Consider the following 12803-nt stretch of genomic DNA (forward strand, 5'->3'; position numbering starts at 1 on the left):
TTAATATTTTATTTATTTGAGAGACAGAGAGAGAGCACAAGCAGAAGGGAGAGGCAGAGGGAGAAGCAGACTCCCTGCTAAGGCAGGAGCTGACCAACTGACCAACCTACTGACTGACCGGGGGGCTTGATCCCAGGACCTGGAGATCCTGACCTGAGCCGAAGGCAGATGCCTAACCATCTGAGCGAGCCACCCAGGCACCCCATTCTAGCTTACTTTATTATAAGAATACAACGTATAGGAGCGCCTGGGTGGCTCAGTCATTAAGTGTCTGCCTTCAGCTCAGGACATGATCCCAGTGTCCTGGGATCGAGTCCCGTATTGGTTCCCTGCTCAGCAGGAACCTCTCCCTCTTATACTCCACTTCCCCTGCCTGTGTTCTCTCTCACTGTGTCTCTGTCAAATAAATAAAATCTTAAAAATATATATATACAATAAATAATACATAGAATACACAAAGATATCTGTTAATTGACCGTGTTATCAGGAAGGCTTCTTGTCAACAGTAGGCTATTAGCAGTTAAGTTTCTGAGGTGTCAAAAGTGATATGTAGGAGCGCCAGGGTGGTTCAGTGGGTTGAGTATCTGTCTTCAGCTCAGGTCATGATCCCAGAGTCCTGGGATTGAGCCCCATATTGGGCTCCCTGGCTGGCAGGGAGCCTGGTGCTCCCTCTCCCCCTGCTTGTGTTCCTTCTCTCGCTGTATGTCTGCCAAATAAACAATCTTTTTTTAAAAAAGTGGTATGTTGGGGTGCCTGGGTGGCTCAGTCGCTAAGCATCTGCCTTCAGCTCAGGTCATGATCCCAGGTTCCTGGGGTTGAGCCCCGCATCCGGGCTCCCTGCTCCGCAGGGTGCCTGCGTCTCCCTCTCCCACTCCCTCTGCTGTGTTCCTTCTCTAGCTGTGTCTCTCTCTGTCAAATAAATAAATAAAAATAATTCTTTTAAAAGTAGTATGTGGATTTCTGACCATGGGGCTAGAAGTGAGGGAATCAGCGCCTCTAACCCCATGTTGTTCAAAGGTCAACTGTGTGTGTGAGATGGTTACCTTAAAAAAAATTAAACTGCTAAGGCAAAACTATAGGAAAGTCCTTAGCAAGGAAAACACTTGGAGAGGGAAGGGGGAAACCTGGAGGGCTGCTATAAACAAAAAGTCCACTGAGGTAAACTGGGGCTCCAAGTATAGTGGTTTCTCACTGGCTGAATTAGGACAGGCTCTTTGGCTGGGCTCCTTTGTCCTCTCATTGGATTTCCCGCTGGGGCAGTACAGCAGTGGGGGCTCACAAGGTACCGTTCTCTTCCTGCTAGGTCTGTGCTTGAGGAGGAGTGGTAGGGCACGAGAGCGCCCCCTGCTGGCCCCGACTCCATGTTAGTGAGGTTGTCCTTTATTTATATAGATATATTTATATCTATATATATCCATATATATCTTACAGCTTAATATTTAGGAAGATATATTTATATCTATTTTTATAGATAGACCAAGCTCTATATACAGTTGACCCTTGAACAACGTGGGGATTAGGGGCACTGATGCATGTGTAGTCAAAAGTGCATGTGTAACTTTTAACTTCCCTAAAACTCAACTACTAAAGTTGACTGGAAGCCTGATAACATAAACAAGTGATTAACATACACTTTGCATGTTAAATGTAGGATATGTTGTATTCCTATAATAAAGTAAGCTAGAGGTGCGCCTGGGTGGCTCAGTGGATTAAGTGTCCAACTCTTGATTTTCAGCTCAAGTCACGATCTCAGGGTTGAGACTGAGCTCCACATCAGGCTTTGTGCTGAGCATGGAGTCTGCCTGAGATTCTCTCCTCTCCCTCTGCTCCTTGCCCTGCTCTCTCACTCTCTAAAATTAATAAATAAAACCTTTTTAAAAATTTAAACATTAAGCTAGAAAATAAATGTCATTAAGAAAATCATCAGGAAGATACAGTACTGCACTCTATTTATCAATGTCCAAGTTTGTATTTGGAAAAAAAATCTGCATATTTAAGGGAACCTGAATTCAAACCCAAGTTGTTCAAAGGTCAGTTGTATATCTACGAAAATGTTTTTATATTTTCCCCATAAAATATAAATATCTATAAAAATATAGATATTTTTATATTTTCTCCAGACTGGGGATTCAGAAGAGAAAGTGCTATCTGGAAAAGATGGGGGAAGGGAAGGAAGTTCACTTTTCTGGGCCTTGGTGTGTCTTCCTCAGAAAAATGGGTTTAGAGAAGGTGGATTTCCTTTTTCTTTTCTTTCTTAAATGAGCACATATTAAAGATTTTATTTAACTTACTTAATGGGGTAAACAGTAAAATGTTAAAACCACTCAGTGTGCCTGGGTGGCTCAGTTGGTTAAGCGACTGACTTGCCTTCAGCTGGGGTCATGACCCCAGAGTCCCAGGATAGAGTCCCCCTGCCCTGCACCTCCCCCTGCTTCCTTGCTCAGCAGGAAGTCTGCTTCTCACTCTCCCTCTCCCCTTGCTCTTTGTCTCTTCTCCCCCTCCCTCTCTCAAATAAATAAATAAATAAAACCTAAAAAAAAAAAAGAAGTTAAAACCACTCAAAGGAATCAAAGATCCATAGCCACAGGCAATGGGAAAGCTGAGATGAATTTACAAAACACACCCTAAGCTACTCAATATCCAGAAGGTACTCCAGGGGACAGCTCATTTGCATTTCTATGAACAATCATTTGCACTAGTATCAGTTTTCTTTAACTTACAAAGATGTAAAATAACTCAAAGACAATAAAAGGCAAAGAAAATAAAAAGATGTACTAGTCAGAACATCCGGGTTGGGTTTTTTTATTTCGCATTTCAAAGTCCTTCAAAATTTTTCCTGACGGTCTTCCTGACTATGACAATCATCTCAAAGATGATCTCAAAGATCAGCCTAGTAATTTACATCAGTGCAGCAAGAGTGTTCATTAACCAGTTTAAACCTCTAAGTTTCTTTTGCAAATTTAGAGTCATGCAATATTGAACTACTAAGGCCACAAAATCAACTTCGGACTGGAGACTTTCAATAAGGAATAGGGAATCTTGGACTGGACTTTTAAACACATTATTATTTGAGACCTGAGGGCAGGAAACCAAGCCTAAGCAATTGCAGCAGGTTTCATGGCAGTTCCTATTAATGTGAGTGAATTCTTCTAAGGAAATAAAGGAAGCCCAACCACCTGGGAACAAAGGCTTTTCATCCCGACATTTGAATTTGGCAGACTCTCAAAGGCAGGCAGAGGATTGGGAAAGATTTACTGTAAGAAAAGGAGGGGGCTTCAGGTGTGTCCCAACTGGAGGCTGGTGGCACTGTATATGACTGGTTAGGGGTACATATGTGGCTTCTTCTGCATGTCCTAAGCTGGAAGCAGGGACAAAGAATAGGAAACCAGGTTTTTTTTCCCCAAAGATTTTTATCTATTTATTTGATAGAGAGAGATCACAAGTAGGCAGAAGGCAGGCAGAGAGAGAGGGGGAAGCAGGCTCCCCGCTGAGCAGAGAGCCCAATGTGAGGCTCGATTCCAGGACCCTGAGATCATGACCTGAGCTGAAGGCAGAGGCTTAAACCAGTGAGCCACCCAGGTGCCCCAGGAAACCAGTTATTAATGAAGGCCAGCAGGGGCCAATTATTACAGAAGTCATTTTTAGCTTTCTAGACTGTCAGCCAGAGACAGACCTGATTTCTAGCAGGCTGCCTTCCTGAGTTGGTCATTATATAAGGAGGGGTTAGTTTCCCGGGTAGGTTGCTGCAGGTGGTGGATTCTGCTTTTATGTTTGGTCTGGCCACAGTCCATTTGTATAGTCAGTCTCCTGCCTCTTTTATTCAAGTCCACCAAGTATCTTAAATTCCCTGGCCTGTCAAGAAGTGACCTTCCTGGGGCGCCTGGGTGGCTCAGTGGGTTAAAGCCTCTGCTTTCGGCTCGGGTCATGATCCCAGAGTCCTGGGATCGAGCCCCGCGTGGGGCTCTCTGCTCAGCGGGGAGCCTGCTTCCTCCTCTCTCTGAATGCCTCTCTGCCTACTTGTGATCTCTGTCAAATAAATAAATAAAATCTTAAAAAAAAAAAAAGAAGTGACCTTCCTAACAGCCCCCCCTCTCCCCACCACCACCCACCCCCCTCACCCCCATACAGCTAGGGCTGTAAGAGGCAGAGGCCGGGCAGCGTTCCTGGCAAGGCTTTGCGGGCACTGGTTCCATAAAGTGAAAAGTGGTTGGTCATAGCAGACTGCATGCATATCCTGCAGAAATATGACATTCCAAGTAAGGACCTGGTTACACTTATCAGCTTGTCCAATTACATCCTGGTTTTTAAAAAAAGGACAGCATGACAGTTTTGAGGCCAGATGCTTGGTTTCTGGACCTCTTTTTTTTTTTTAAAGATATTTATTGGGATGCCTGGGTGGTTCAGTTGGTTGGACGACTGCCTTTGGCTCAGGTCATGACCCTGGGCTCTCTGCTCAGCGGGGAGCCTGCTTCCCTTCCTCTCTCTCTGCCTGCCTCTCTGACTACTTGTGATCTCTGTCTGTCAAATAAATAAATAAAATCTTTAAAAAAAAAAAAGTCTGATTTGGCTTAGGTCATGACCCCAGGATCCTGGGATTGAGTCTGCGCAAACATGCTCGTGCTCTTTCTGACAAATAAAAGAATAAAATAAAAATAAACCTAATAGGGACCAGATGGTAACATCTGACTTGATGTACCAGGTCCCAAATAGTGCCCCATTGTTCTGAAGAATGCTTACCTCCAGGTTGTTGAGCCCCACCCTCTTATGGTTTCAAGAAATCCCTTCCTTTTCTTTCAAATATATAAGTGGTCCCTAGGCTCAACAGGGTCACTCCACTTTGGAAATGATCCCCTGATTTCTCCTTGGATTGCCTGTCTGATGATAAAACTTTCTTTGCTTCAAATCCAGTATCTCAGACATTAGGAACTGTGTATCCTATCAGAGTTTGGTTAACAGTTTCTCAAGAAATTTATACACAGAGTTACCATAAGGTTTTATTTAAATTATTCTGCTTCTGGCTATATACACCAAAAAAGTGAAAACAGCGATTCAAACAGGTATATGCACCCATGTTCTAGTAGCACTATTCACAAAAGCCATGCAAATGTCCGTAGACGAGTGAATGGACAAACAAAACACGGTTCTACCCATAAAGTAGAATATTAATTCAGCTTCAAAAAGGAAGAACAGGGGCGCCTGGGTGGCTCAGTGGGTTAAAGCCTCTGCCTTCGGCTCAGGTCATGGTCCCAGGGTCCTGGGATCGAGCCCCGCATCGGGCTCTCTGCTCAGCGGGGAGCCTGTTTCCCCTCTCTCTGCCTGTCTCTCTGCCTACTTGTGATCTCTGTCTGTCAAATAAATAAATAAAATCTTAAAATAAATAAATAAATAAATAAAATAAAAAAAGGAAGAACAAGGGGGTGTCTGGGTCCCTTTTGGTTAAGCGTCTGCCTTCAGCTCAGGTCATGATCCCAGAGTGCTGGGATCCAGCCCCACACTGGGCTCCCTGCTCAGTGGAGAGTCTGCTTCTTCCACCTGCTCTGTCCCTCCCTTGTGCTCATGCTCAGTCTCTCTCTGACACATGACATAACATGGATGAACCTTGAGGACATTATGCTAAGTGAAATAAGCCAGATACAAAAGGGTGGATACTGTATAATTTCACTTACATGAGGTGCCTAGAGTAGTCAAATTCACAGACAGAAAGTAGAACGGTGGTTGCCAAGGGCTAGGAGGAGGAAGTAGGGAGTCACTATTTAAGGGCTATAGAATTTCAGCTGGAAAGATGAAAAAATTCTGGACATGGGTGGTAGTGATGTTTGCACAATATAAAAGTACTTAACACCACTGAACTACACATTTGAAAATGGTTAAAATGGGGGATGCCTGGGTGGCTCACTCAGTTGAGCATCTGCCTTCGGCTCAGGTCATGATCCCAGAGTCCTGGGATTGAGTCCCGCACTGGGCTCCTTGCTCAGGGGGGAGCCTGCTTCTCCCTCTCCCTCTGCTTGCCGCTCCCAATGCTTGTGCGTGCGCTCTGACAAATAAATAAATAAAATCTTTAAAAAAAAGAAAATGGTTAAAATTGTAAATTTTTTTTTTTAAGATTTTATTCATTTATTTGACAGACAGAGATCACAAACAGGCAGAGAGGCAGGCAGAGAGAGGAAGGGAAGGCTCCCCGCCAAGCAGAGAGCCCAACGCGGGACTCGATCCCAGGACCCCAGGACCATGACCCGAGCCGAAAGCAGAGGCTTTAACCCACTGAGCCACCCAGGGGCCCCAAAATTGTAAATTTTTTAAAAAAGATTTTATTTATTTATTTGACAGAGAGAGACACGGGGAGAGAGGGAACTGAAACAGGGGGAATGGGAGAGGGAGAAGCAGGCTTCCTGCTAAGCAGGGAGTCCGATGCAGGGTTCCATCCCAGGACTCTGGGATCATGACCTGAGCCCAAGGCAGATGCTTAAGGACTGAGCCACCCAGGCGCCCCTAAAATTGTAAATTTTATGTTATGTGTATTTTACCATGCACCAAAAAAAGAATTAGATTCTGGCACAGGCTCCCACATTGATTAACTCTGAAGACATTACTCGAATAAAATAAACCAGACACAAAAGCCAAATACACTGTACAATTAATTCCACTTACCTGAGGAATTACTCCTGTTGTTTTAGACAATTATTAATTCCTCATCAATGCCACTGAACTGTCTATTTAAAATGGTTCAAATGGTAAATTTTATGAAATATCTATTTTACTATAAATTTTTTTAAAGATTTTAAGTCATCTCTACACCCAGTGTGGGACTTGAACTTATAGTCCCAAGACCAAGAGTTGCATGGTCTACTGACTGAGCCCACCAGACACCCCACCACAGATTTTTAAAAATGGACAGATTCTTCATAGTGAATCTATGCAGATATCATCACATAAAACAGGGAGACTTCACAGGAATTCCCGGGTGGGGGAGAGGGGTAGGTGGGTGAGGTGGGGGGGGGGGGTGATAGGAGGGCAGCAGAGAACTAGGTAACATTTTTAAATGTTTCATGTCAGTTTCCCAAAACAGAGTCTACTAAGTTGTTACAGGTTACAGACTGGTATGGACAGCTTAAGGAGTTTCCTCATGTACCTAGAAAATGGAAATGAAACCTCAGCAGTATTCCAAGCAAATCCCCATAGCACTGTTTCCCGCATGGGTTTGCTATGTCCCATAGACATCATGCTCAGCAGCATCTGAGGTCAGCAGACCACTTCCACAGAGCTGTCACTCAGTATCCAGAGGAAAAAGCGGCCCGAAAATCCTGACTCCATGCACTGGTGTCACCTGGAAGTTGCTGAGGCCGTGCTAGCTCAAAAGCCTGTTTTTTAAAGTATTACTATTTTAAGGTACTTGGTATAATCCTTTTCCACAAGGCTGATTCTGTCCTTTGTTGGAGATACACATACATACACAACACACACAGAAACCCCAGATTATCTATATTACCATTTCTCCGAGTGGTAATATAAGAATGGAGGAGAGAAAGATTCTCTTTTGGGGTATGGCACATAACTATTTTATAACAAACTTCATCACTTTCTCCTGAGAATAAAAAAATATTTTAGGCAGAAAGGCATTTCCCATAAAGCAAACATTTTCTGAAATATCTGCATTCATAACATTTTATCTGTACAAACGTATCCAAGGAAAGCCCGAGCAAGCCCTTACTCTGATCTGACAGCTACTTTTCTCACACAGCCCTCATAGGAGTGATGCTTCAAACAAATCTAATTAATTTTATAGTATTTCTTTTTAGAAGGTGAATGACCTTTGTGGCTTTCCAGGGGCACTCTGAGAAATCTCATTACTGCTGAGAATAACAGATATTCAGAAAAAAAAATTTTGTCTACATTTAGGGTCCAATTTCTGGAGGGCAACACCAAAATGGTTGTCAGAGGCCACCTGGCATTTAAACTAGGATCAGTGGACACTTGAGAAACCAGAGCTGGTTTGTCTATTAGTGAAACTAACAAAATCTTAGTTCTTTCATAAGTCATGAGCCTTTGGTCTTTGTGGGTTTTTTTTCCTTCAAGTAATCAATAAAACCATAAAGTATCAAAAATTATTGTTTTACAGAATCTGTGTAATCAAGTTGGATTACACAGAAAGTAAAGAATAATCTTTCATTTTGGCAGTAAAGCCATAAATGAGTAAACCAAGAAAGCAAAACCATCAAAATAAGCAAACTTTGCCAAAGCTATGACATATTTCATAGCTTCTTTGCAAACTCAGTCATTTAACGGATTTGCAAAACATGAAACAATGTTCTCATGAAAAGTGGGGTTTTATAAACTACAGTATTTTTAATTTTTTTAAACTATAGTATTTTTTAAAAGATTTTATTTATTTATTTGACAGACAGAGATCACAAGTAGGCAGAGAAGCAGGCAGAGAGAGAGGAGGAAGCAGGCCCCCTGCAGAGCAGAGAACCCAATGTGGGGCTCGATCCCAGGACCCTGGGATCATGACCCGAGCCAAAGGCAGAGGCTTTAACCCACTGAGCCACACAGGCGCCCCTAAACTACAGTATTTTTAAAAGTTCATGTTAACAAGCAATAAGCACTGGGATTTTCTTATTTTAAGGTTTTATTTATTTTTATTCATTTTATTTATTTGACAGAGACAAAGCAAGAAAGGGAACACAAGCAGGGGGAGTGGGAGAAGGAGAAGCTGGTTTCCTGATAAGCAGGGAGCCTGATGTGGGACTCAAACCCAGGACCCTGGGACCATGACCTGAGCTGCCCAGTTGCCCCAGACCTGATAAATTTTCAAATGAATAAATACTTTTAAATTTTTTCAGTTTTAATTTCAAACATAGAAAATATAATAGAGAAAACCCACTTAATCAAAAGCTTTTGGGGGTCCTCAATAATTTTTATGTGTAAAAGAGCAAAAGAACAAAAGGTCTGAGAAATGCTGCTTTGAGGGGGGAAAAAAAACACCTTTGCTTAAAAATTAAAAGCATATACACAAAGTGTTCATCTGCCATTCATATTCATGTGCCATTCATATTAAATAGAACTTTTACTTAATACTTCCCAGAGAACTGGGAGGTTGAAAGCTGTCATATACAAATATTTTAGAACATTTTAGCAGATGACAACTGAACACAATACACAACACAACTTTCTATAGCCACACACACACAACTTTATACTTTCTCACACATTCATTAATACTAACCAAAGTAAAGCTTTTCAGTATATTAAAAAAAAACTTAAAATTATAGCTAGTAATCAATGTTTCAGTATTCTATATATATAATTACTACCCACTAACTAAGCCAATTTAATATTATCCCAGGTTTTAGGTTAAGTTTTATCTTTGAATACTGTACTGTTAAAATAAAAACACTGTCAGAATTTAACTGAATTTAGTTGAAAACAAATTTACATTTTTTATAACCTTAAATATTACATAAGAGTAATGGTCTACCTGTAGAAGTTTGGGCATGGGGGGAAGGTAGAATAAAATTTACTGTATTTATTATATTGATTTATTGTATATTGTTACTAAATACAATCAGTATTATATCTAATACTAATAAATCAGAGAAAAGACAGTTTTACACCAAATTATTACTTCATTCTCATTTGTCAAAGACTTATCTTAATATAAATCTGCATTCTTTTTTTTTTTTTTAAAGATTTTATTTATTTGAGAGAGAGACAGTGAGAGCATGAGCGAGGAGAAGGTCAGAGGGAGAAGCAGACTCCCCATGGAGCTGGGAGCCTGATGCGGGACTCGATCCTGGGATTCCGGGATCATGACCTGAGCCGAAGGCAGTCGTCCAACCAACTGAGCCACCCAGGCGTCCCTATAAATCTGCATTCTTAAAAAAACATTTGTTCTCTAAAAAAAAAATTAAAAAAAAAATTTGTTCTGTAAGAATTTTTCTTAAGTCGAGTGCATTTCAATCACTTGGAGTGCAATTTCCTTGGGGCACCTGACTAGCTCAGTCAGTGGAGCACGAGACTCTTGATCTTGGGATTGTAGGGTAGGAGACTGGGGGTAGAGATTACCTAAAAAAATAAAAAAATAAAAAATCTTTTTAAAAAAGTGCAATTTCTGTATTTTCTGGAAATTTTAAGAAATACTTGATTTATGTAGACGTTTACGTCCACAAGTTGATCCAACTTAAGACACTTTACAGCCTAACTCCCCAATAATTAAAGAAATTTGTTTCACAATTACACAATGAGAGGCAAAGGCCTTTCTGAACTATAGACATAGAGAACTTGTGGCATCAATTCTACATCAGCTCCAGGCTGAAAGTAAACATGGAAACACAAAGACATACTGCCTCAGATGTCAGAGTTGTTCTTCCTGGTGGACACAAAATTCTGAACCAAACTGAACACGAGAGACTAAGGACACAGTAAGGTCCAACAACCCAGCCTCTGCGCCATCCCTCATTCAACAGAGAACCCATCTGTCCGTAAAGATCAGCACATGGTGAGACCACAAAGCCAAATTTTTGATCGCTGATGCCACCTGTCAGTGATGGGAATAATTGATCTGCATGTGCAAACCAAAAATCAAAACAAAACATAAAGTCAGGGGAGAGAGAGAGTAAGAGAGACACACACACAGTTGGCAAAGTCAAGAAACAAGTTCTTAGCTAGTGCCTCTGGTAGTTAAGAATAGACCATGTGAATCCACTGGGCATGCTTTTCAGTGGATGACATCCCAAACCACTAATATGTAATTAAAAGAAAAAGAAGTGAAACCATGACTTTCATACAAATATAAAATGGTAGCATGGACACATAACCAAGATTTTATTTAGCTAATTTTTTTTTTTAAGATTTTATTTATTTATTTGACAGAGAGGGAGACAGTGAGAAAGTAAACACAAGCCAGGGAGAGGGAGAAGCAGGCTTCCCACTGAGCAGGGAGCCAGACACAGGGTTCGATCCCAGTGGGATCATGACCTGAGCTGAAGGCAGACACTTAACAACTGAGCCACCCAGGTGCCCCTAGCTTTCTAATTAATGAAGGGACTAGTAAGAGGATACAAACAGTTTCTAGACAATGTGGATTTCTAAGGTGTCTGCCAGTTCTCACATCCAATTTTATGAAAATAAAACCAAGTCTAGAGCTGTAAGGAAAACGTCCTTCCCCTCCAGCGGGGTGAAGTTCAGTTTGCTGGGGTGGATAGGATCAAGGCAGAGCCAGAAAGACAGTCCTGACAACCCTGGGTGGCTCTAGCCACCCAGACTTCCTCCTTTCCACAGTCCCCAACAGGACCTCACCAGCTTCCCTAAGCCACTGACTTTTTTTTTTTTTAAGATTTTATTTATTTGTCAGAGAGAGGGAGAGAGAGCGAGCACAGGCAGACAGAATGGCAGGCAGAGGCAGAGGGAGAAGCAGGCCCCCTGCCAAGCAAGGAGCCCGATGCGGGACTCGATCCCAGGACGCTGGGATCATGACCTGAGCCGAAGGCAGCTGCTCAACCAACTGAGCCACCCAGGCGTCCCAAGCCACTGACTTCTTCCTTTGGGTTTTAACTCTCACCAGTTTTCACACTGCCTCTTTCTGACAACTCACAGCAGGGAGGGTGTTACCACTTACACCAAGGACACATTTCTGTAAAATGCACACTTTCACTCACCCAGCCCAAATGAGCTTACCAGGAATGGAGGAAGCTGGAGTGGAGAAGACTGGTTCCTCTGCCTCTGTGCTTAGGTTGAGTCTAAGCTCCCAGCCCCTCATTCTTTCCACAGGCACAGAGGAAAATTCCTTAGAAATTCAAGTGCTCTGATTCTGTTTCTCAACCTCTCCAATCCAAAGGCATGGGGACCACTGATCTAACCCAATGATTTTCAACCCTGTCACACCAAAATCAACAAAAAGCTTTAAAACACACTGAGCCAACATCCATTAAAACAAAAACAAAACCAAAAAAACCTACTGGGGGACGCCTGGGTGGCTCAGTTGGTTAAGCTGCTGCCTTTGGTTCAGGTCATGATCCCAGGGTCCTGGGATCGAGTCCCACATCGGGCTCCTTGCTCGGCAGGGAGCCTGCTTCTCTTGCTGCTTCTGCCTGCCACTCTGCCTGCTTGTGTGTACTCTCTCTCTCTGACAAATAAATAAATAAAATCTTAAAAAAAAAAAAAAAACTACTGGAACTAATAAGTGAGTTCAGCAAGGCTGCAGGACAGAAGTATTGCAAGATCAATTGCACTTCTACAGATTAGCAATCAAGAATCCAACAATGAGGGACGCCTGGGTGGCTCAGTTGGTTGGACAACTGCCTTCGGCTCAGGTCATGATATCGGAGTCCCGGGATCAAGTCCCGCATTGGGCTCCCAGCTCCACGGGGAGTCTGCTTCTCTCTCTGCCCTTCTCCTCACTCACGCTCTCTCCCCCTGTCTCTCTCTCAAATAAATAAATAAAATCTTTAAAAAAAAAAAAAAAGAATCCAACAATGAAATTAAGAAAACAATTACCTTTATAACAGCATCAAGAAAAAGAGAACACTTAGGAATAGTTAACAAAAGTAGCATAAGATCTGTACGCTGAAAACTACAAATACTGTTGAAAGAAAGTAAAGAGCTAAATAAATGAAAATTCACACAATGCTTACAGATTGGGAGAATTATTAAGGTTAAGATGGCAATACCCACCCCCCCAATTCACCTATAGATTCCTCTCTGACTCCCAGCTGGATTTTTTTGCAGAAAGTTACAGATGGCTCCTATAATACATATGGAAATATAAGGGGCACAGAACAGGCAATCTTGAAGAACAATTTCAAATT

The 12803-nt window shown here is 42.1% G+C and overlaps 1 protein-coding gene across 2 annotated transcripts in view; it reads right to left on the reverse strand.

Annotated features, from left to right (window-relative positions):
• The window catches only part of BID (BH3 interacting domain death agonist), a 47158-nt gene that overhangs the window by 25746 nt on the left and 8609 nt on the right, over positions 1-12803 (reverse strand). The window contains exon 2 of one of the 2 annotated variants that reach the window (XM_082738213.1): positions 12670-12740. The exons of the other annotated variant lie outside the window; for it this stretch is intronic. The gene's annotated coding sequence lies outside the window, so the exon portion shown is untranslated. The remainder of the gene's footprint in view (positions 1-12669; positions 12741-12803) is intronic. 2 annotated transcript variants of the gene reach the window in all.

Source organism: Mustela nivalis (genome assembly GCF_964662115.1).
Source record: "Mustela nivalis genome assembly, chromosome: 7".
In the NCBI taxonomy this organism is placed as follows: domain Eukaryota; kingdom Metazoa; phylum Chordata; class Mammalia; order Carnivora; family Mustelidae; genus Mustela; species Mustela nivalis.